The 7,511-nt window shown below is 35.0% G+C and overlaps 1 pseudogene; it reads right to left on the reverse strand.

Moving 5' to 3' along the window:
- Positions 1–248: 248 nt before the first annotated feature.
- LOC114105050 (L-lactate dehydrogenase B chain pseudogene) lies at positions 249–7,147 on the reverse strand (annotated as a pseudogene).
- Between the last annotated feature and the right edge of the window lie 364 nt (positions 7,148–7,511).

Consider the following 7,511-nt stretch of genomic DNA (forward strand, 5'->3'; position numbering starts at 1 on the left):
AAGCCTAAATATAGGAAGGAGAAAATGGAGAAAAGTTGTTGTGTTTTTTTTTTCTCACTCTACAGCAGTTAATTTTATTTGTTCAAGAGTTCTTATTGCAATCATTAAAATGAGCCTGGACTTTGATTCTGTAGCCCATATCACATATTAAAGAAGAAGCAAACTGACCCACGTACATGGATGCAGACTAAAGGCTCAGGGTTAATCACATTGTAATTTTTCAATTCCTATAGCCTGGAGCTCAGTAGTCACAGGTCTTTTAGGTTCTGGATGAACAATAGGGTATCTGCACTTTTCTTGAGCTAAGCAACCTCATCATCCTTCAACTTCTGGTTGATAGCGTTGGTTAATCCCCTAGCATTGAGGACACATGGAAGGCTCAGGAAGACTTCATTCTCAATGCCATACATCCCCTTCACCATGGTTGACACTGGGTAAATCCTAGATATATTTTTAAACATGGATTCAATGAAGTCAGCCACATTTAGCCCAATAACCCAGTTGGTGTATCCTTTTTAGCTTGATGACTTCATACACACTTTCAACCACCATCTTAAACACTTCCTTCCAGTTTTCACTATCATTATCTGTTCCCATTTCTGGATTTAGTTCCTGGATAGAAACACCAGCCACGTTCACTCCACTACACACAGTCACACTTGAGTCGCCATAATCTCCCAGAATCCATCCATGGCAGCTGCTGGAATGAATGCCTAGTTTCTCAATCATAAGATAGTGAAATCAAGCAGAATCCAGATTACACCCACTTCAAATCACTCAGTGCTTGGGGAATCTATTTAGTTTCCAGGTAACATATGTAGGAATGTCCACTGGGTTGAAAACCACAATTATGATGCAATTGGGACTGTACTTGACAATCTGAGGAATAAAAAATTTGAAGACATTGACATTTGTCTGCACCAGATTGAGACAACTTTCCCCCTCCTGCTGACAGACTTCTGCAGTCACTACCACAATCTTAGAATTGGCAGTACAGAGAAATCTTTATCTGACATGATTTTATGTGTTTGAAGAAATAAACTTCCATTCATCATTTCTCCTTTGAGCTTATCTTCCAAAACATTCACCAGGGCAATTTCATCAGCCAGAGAATTTCCCAGAATTCTGATAGTACATGCCATACCAACTTGACCAACACCCATACAGTGATCTTATTCTTTGGGACCGCTGCCTCTTCTTCTGCAACTGGTGCAATGAGTTTTTCCTTGAAGGTTGCCTTTTCAAACAGTCGATAGAAGACTCTCGAGACTGGAAGAGTCTTGCAAAGACAATGTCAGCTACGTGCTTCTCCTAGGGCTCCGAAACTTGAGAAAAGTTAATGTATATGAATAAAGAACAACTTTCATAATTTTCCTCAGGCAAAATATTTGTACTCATTCCCCAATTCAGAAATGGGAAAATGACATTTAGAAAGAAAAAAATATATAAGTAACAAGCGAAGGATTCATATAACCAGATGTAAGAGAACACAGTTTTAAGTTCTGTGAGACTATGATTCCCTCTCTTTCTGTATCTCTCCCATTCTAGTGTTCTGGAAGGTTTATACCTTCCTCTTCTCTATCAATTTCTTGTGAGTCTTCTGAAGAAAACCTGAGTATAGACTATTCCTCATTGTAAGACAAATAAAAGGAGACAGAACAACATGCAGAGGCAGGAAAAGAAGTGGCTGCCACTCTGAGCAGCCACACTTATTATATCAAAAATTACAGTAGTTCATCAGTACCATGACTACATTATTATTTAGTATTCCTTTAATCCCAGTTGCTAGATAATTGAGATCAAAGTCCAGAATGATTAAAACACAGAGTCCTTTTCTCTAAGGACATTAGCATAGTAACTAGATACCTTACCTGTATAGTTATCTTACTAGCTTCAAGGAGAAACTGCTGGGCATTCCAAGGGCAGAAGACAGAGTACCTGTTACTCCCCAGGAGTTTGCTCTCCAGAGGAATGCTTCCCTGTACATTTCCACAGTCAGAATACCTACAAGACCCTATTTTCCCAGGAGATGAAGGTTGAAACTGATAAGACTCCAACATGAATGTCCCCTTGAAGGACATTTCTATAGCAGCCAGGCATCCTGTATCTTTGCTCAGGGGTTTCCCAGCAGCCAGGCATTCCGTGTCTTTGCACTTAAACTTCCTAGTCACCAAGCATGCCACAATCACGAAGTTTATCAGAGAAATCCATCCTAAACACAGAACCCCTACACCTAGACAAAACAATAATTCTCTAATTAAGCTGGTTTTGAAAGGAGAAAACCAGAGATTAGCAAACTTTAGACTGTGGGTCAAAGATAAAACAATATACACAAGAACACATTTTTAAATATAGTTATTTTGTTATAATGCTGCATACTATTTCTTTGCCAAAAATTCCAATTTGCATAATACCAGTCATATTGGTAACATTTTTCAAACAGAATCCTTAGTGATAGAGCAATAAAATCCTATCTGATAGAGCGATAAAAAGGATAAAAAGAAAACATCTGATGAATTAATTAGAAAAAAATTTCTAATTGATTTTGTAAAGGTAAAATTATTACCATCAATCAACTCTTCAAGTCAACAATTAACTATCTCATACTTGTCTGGAAAGGAAGTGGGGTAAAATTTATTGTAAAAATATTATTTACCTATAAAATAGCTGTAGGAGAATACTGTTCTTATAACAACAACAACAAAGAAAAACCTTCTTTACATTCTTCCCCCAAATATCTCTAGGAAATAGTTGTAATAAAAAAAAAATAAGGTCTTATGGATTTTTGTAAGATTATCTTCTATAATACCTTGCCAAAAATCACTGTGTGCCTGAGATGAAGGCCGACACTTCTATAATACCTTGCCAAAAATCAGCTGTTACAAGTTACAAGAAACTGTGAATTATCTTTGTCATACATGTTTTGTACCTTCTTAAACAAGGCCACAAAATGTATCCAATGAAATCCTTCTTCTCCAGCTCATCCTGGTTAAAGATAAAAAGAACTGTTGTCAACAGATGAATAGGTAAAGATAATGTGATATACATATAGAATGAAGTTTTACTCAGCCATAAGGAAGAATGAAATTATGTCCTGTCTGGGTAAATGGATGAAATTGAAGAACTTGTGTGATGTGAAATAAGCCAGACTCAAAAAGTCAAAATCAAAAGTTGAAAGTCATGTTTCACATGTCAAAGAAGGGAGAAAGAGAAAGCAAAGAAGAAGAAAAAAGTGGTATGGTGGGCAGAAATCTCATGAAAATAGAAGGTAGAAAAATAGAGTAGATGAAGGGAATCCAGAAGGAGGGAGAAGAGGATTGAACATGGGGAAATAAAATCTACCAAATCATGCTATGTCTATGTACAAATGTAACACAATGAATTCTGCACTTAGATAATTATAATAACATTATAATTATTATTATTATAATGAAAAGGAGATCAGTAAAATAGAACAATTGGATCTGTGTAAGAAGAAAAGGGAAGGTAAAGGGAAATGAAATCAATCAAATTATGTTATGGATATGTATGAATATGGCAAAATGAATACCACTATTATCTATAATTTTAATGTGCAAATAAAAAATCAAAATTTTTTGAAAACTAAAGGAAATATTAAAAAAATAAAAATAGGAGTAATTACAGTAAATAGATCAAGAAACATATTTAGTTACAGATTAAATTATTTTATGTGTTTATAATGAAAATCAACAGATAAAGACTTTTTTTTTTCAGAAAAACACTTCATTGCTTATTTAGCTTATTGTGCTTCTCTTTAGGTCCTATTGTTTACTGTATTACATATAGTAACTATTTGATTTTCTGTGCAAACATTACTGATGAAGTCAATTTTGATTTTCTGAATAAAATACCAACATTAGTTTTCAACAGAAAACCAACTAATAAGTACAGAAAAATGTTTGCTACTTGGCAACTATAGGTCTTTTATTTGCTACTCTGAAAAATTACCACAAATTTGATGGTTTAATACTATGTGATTTGTTTTTCATTTTATATCCCTGTATATAACTAGCCAGGATATCACTACACCAAATGCAATGTGCCAAGAAGTTTGGGTTTCTTTCAGGGGCTCTGGAGGAGAATCCTTATGTATTATTCTTACAATATTACTACAAGTGGAAAATTATGCTAACACACACACATACACACATAATATATACTATATTATACATGCCTATATATATTAAATTGGAATATATTTAGGGTCCACAGTTAATGGCATTTGCCAATAGAGTAGACATATAAATGAAGAAACAAAGAAATCAGGGACCTTAATTTTCTGTGACCAATAGCCTGTTTTCTGAGATGAAATGATTCAGGTGATGCATGTTTGGAGAGAAAAATAAATAAATGTGAGAATCTTCAGCCTGAAGGTGGTATTTGAAGATATAGTACTAAGTGATACCATCTAAAGAGAGTTTTAGCGGCAATTAAGCCATAGAGGAGTATAAAGTCCTAGGTAATGACAGCACTGAGAAGGTTAGAAACAGGAGGAAGAATGACTCCTACCTAGAGTGGTGAATGGAAAGAGGGAGGGAGAGAGAGAGAGAGAGAGAGGTGAAGACAAATCTTATAAATCAAGAGAATACATTTTTCCCCAAATGAAGTTCCAGTCCACATTATCAAATGTTGACTAAGAAGTGAGTAAAGCAAAGACTGAGATTAACCATTGGATACGTCAACATTGTATTCCTTGGTGACCCTGACAAATGAGGTTTCAGGAGAGTAGTGGGGTTGAAAGATTAATTAATATGGATCTGGGAGAAAGAGTGTGGAAATTTAAAAAGTAGAAAACAAATGAAAATATTTAAAGGAGATTTATTATGAAGTACTATATAGAAATAAAAGTGTAGTTACATTCTGCTCCAGCTGCCAAAACAGAATACTACAGAGCTGGTGGCTAATGCAAAAGGATTTATTTTCTCACAGTTCTGGAAGCTGCACACAACTGCAAATACAAAGTTCTGTCAGGGATGAGTTCTGGGGGGCTCTCCTCCTGACTTGTATTCAGCTACTTTTTCACTGTCTTCTCACATGACTTCTTCTTTGTAGTCATGGATAGGGAGATACCTAGTATCTCCTCCACTTCTTATGAGGACACCAGTTTTATCATAAAAGGGTCCCACCAGATGACTTCAAATAATTCCCATTCACACTGGGAATTAAGGCTGCAGCATATGAATTTTAGGGCTACACAATTCAATTCATAATAGTGAGGAATACAGAGTTAAGGGAATGTTGCCTTTTTCTTTTTTTAAGTTTGGGAATGACTTAATTCTTTTTCTGATGACAATGACAGAGTAAAGGTAGGTTGATAATGCAGGGTAGATGGAGATAACTGGAGCCAGCTTTTGGAAGTAAGATTAGATCTAGCGTACAAAGGGAAGGCTTAAACTTAGAAACAGCTCCTCTCTTCTGCAGGGAGGAAAGCAGAGTTCATGGAAACAGTGTAAGATGGTGAGAATATTTTCTGATTGATATAATATTTTCCGTGAAATAAAATCTATGGAATCAGCTGAGAGATAATAATTTCTTTTAAAATAGATGAATGAATTTGATCAGAAACAAGAAAATATAAATAGACTTCTTAGAAAGTAGTACATTGATTATTGAAATATAATATTATTTCTAAAAGAGTGCCATGGATGTATTTATTTTTTATGGTAATAAATGTAAAGTGGCAACTGTCTGTATTCAGTTGTTCTGTGCTGATCTGGAGTATAAATCTAATTATAATTATATTTATACAGGTTAGGATTTTTAAAAAGGAAGAACCCAGGGCAGAGATAAAAGCAAGTGGGTTGAAGACTATGCTAAGGATTGAACATAGTTATAGACAAAGTTTACAAAAGGTAAAAATAAAAGAACAGGAAATAATACTAAAAAAATAGAAGGGGCAAACTTGTTGGATAGCAAATGGTGAATGAAACAATTATTAGAATTGAGAAATAGGAAAGGTAAGTGGTAGAGGTAGAGAATGGAGAGCTAGAGTACTAAAATTTGCAACAGTGATGTGTGTTTGTGTGTGTGTATGTGTATGTGTTTTTCTAGGAAATTAAATCCAATTCCTTGAACATGCTAGAAAAGCATTCTACCAATGACTTACATTCCCAGACCCAACAGAGTTATTTCTAATGTAAGATCAAGGAAATGGTAAGGGAGTATGTGACCAGGGTGGGATGAACAAAGAGATCATCTGAAAATGAATATGAAGACCCCGAGAAACCAGAGTGTTGGGTTAATGGATGTAATGATCAAGGTGGATATAGTGATGAAGAGAAAACATCAAATCTTCAAGCCAAGAATAAGGTAGAGGTTATGAAAGTCATATATAACTAAAATATCTGATATCATAAACTTCAAAGTCACAGTTTATTTCTCTTTATCTACATTTATTTTAAAGAGAAATAGTTAGCTAATATAGGTCTAGAAAAATCAAGAAGAAGCAATTTGGATCTCCACCTGATGTGTGCTAATATAGAAAATAAGAAAAAGGACCAGAATTGAAGTTTTCTGGATATGACCAAGTTAGAATGGGAAGATAAAGGAGATATATATTCTATCTTTAATCCCTGTGATTTGCGTGAATTCCTAGAAGTGGTTGTTTTCAGGGCAGGGTAGTTTTATCATTTTCAAAATTGGCACTCTATGCAATTGGGAAGAGAATGTCTTAAACAGTGTATTTTCATTATGGAATATTCCTTGCCTTCTAACAACAGATCATGAAGGGTGTCCCTACCATCAGCCTATTTGTCTTATTATATGACAGAGATCCCTCCCCCAAATTTAATTTGTGGGAATAGCTTATAAATGTGTCCTGGGAGCAATTTTGATTAAATCCAAATAAATGATAAATAGCATGCTTAAGTCCATTTATATTTATTTCTCCTTTGTTAACTGTGTTGGCAACACCTCAAAATTTAGTGCTATCTGCAAATTTCATTAGCAAGCAATTTATTCCCCCCTGGAGATGATTAATAAAGAGGGAAAATAAAACCTGACCTCATGCCAAAGCTCCTGCAGCCCCCCTACTAGCCACTTCCTCACAACTGGACGAGCTCCCATTTATCACCACCTTCGTTTGTACTAGCTCAGCCAATGTTCCAAATGATGTGACAGTGTTCATGTCCAAGCCAACTTGAAACAGGTCAGAATACTAACTTTTCTGAGACACTGCACTACATGCTTCAACTATAACCCCAATAAAACTCAGATTGCATTTCACAAAGCTACTAGCTTTGTCTTTCTGCAAACAGTTACAATGTTTGGCATCATGTATTTTTTTATTAGCCCTTATAGCCATATTACTTAGTCTATTGTTCTCTGGGTGTTTATAGATTCCCTTTCAATATGTAGAACTGAAAGCCAAAAAAAAAAAAAAAATACTGAGATCACACATATCACATAACTTTGACTACTCCCTTCTGTTTGAAGGTTTGAGCCCTGGCTGCTTTTCTTCAATGCTTGGCATCATTCCAGTTCTTAATGAT

The sequence above is a fragment of the Marmota flaviventris genome, chromosome 9, assembly GCF_047511675.1.
Source record: "Marmota flaviventris isolate mMarFla1 chromosome 9, mMarFla1.hap1, whole genome shotgun sequence".
NCBI classification, from domain to species: domain Eukaryota; kingdom Metazoa; phylum Chordata; class Mammalia; order Rodentia; family Sciuridae; genus Marmota; species Marmota flaviventris.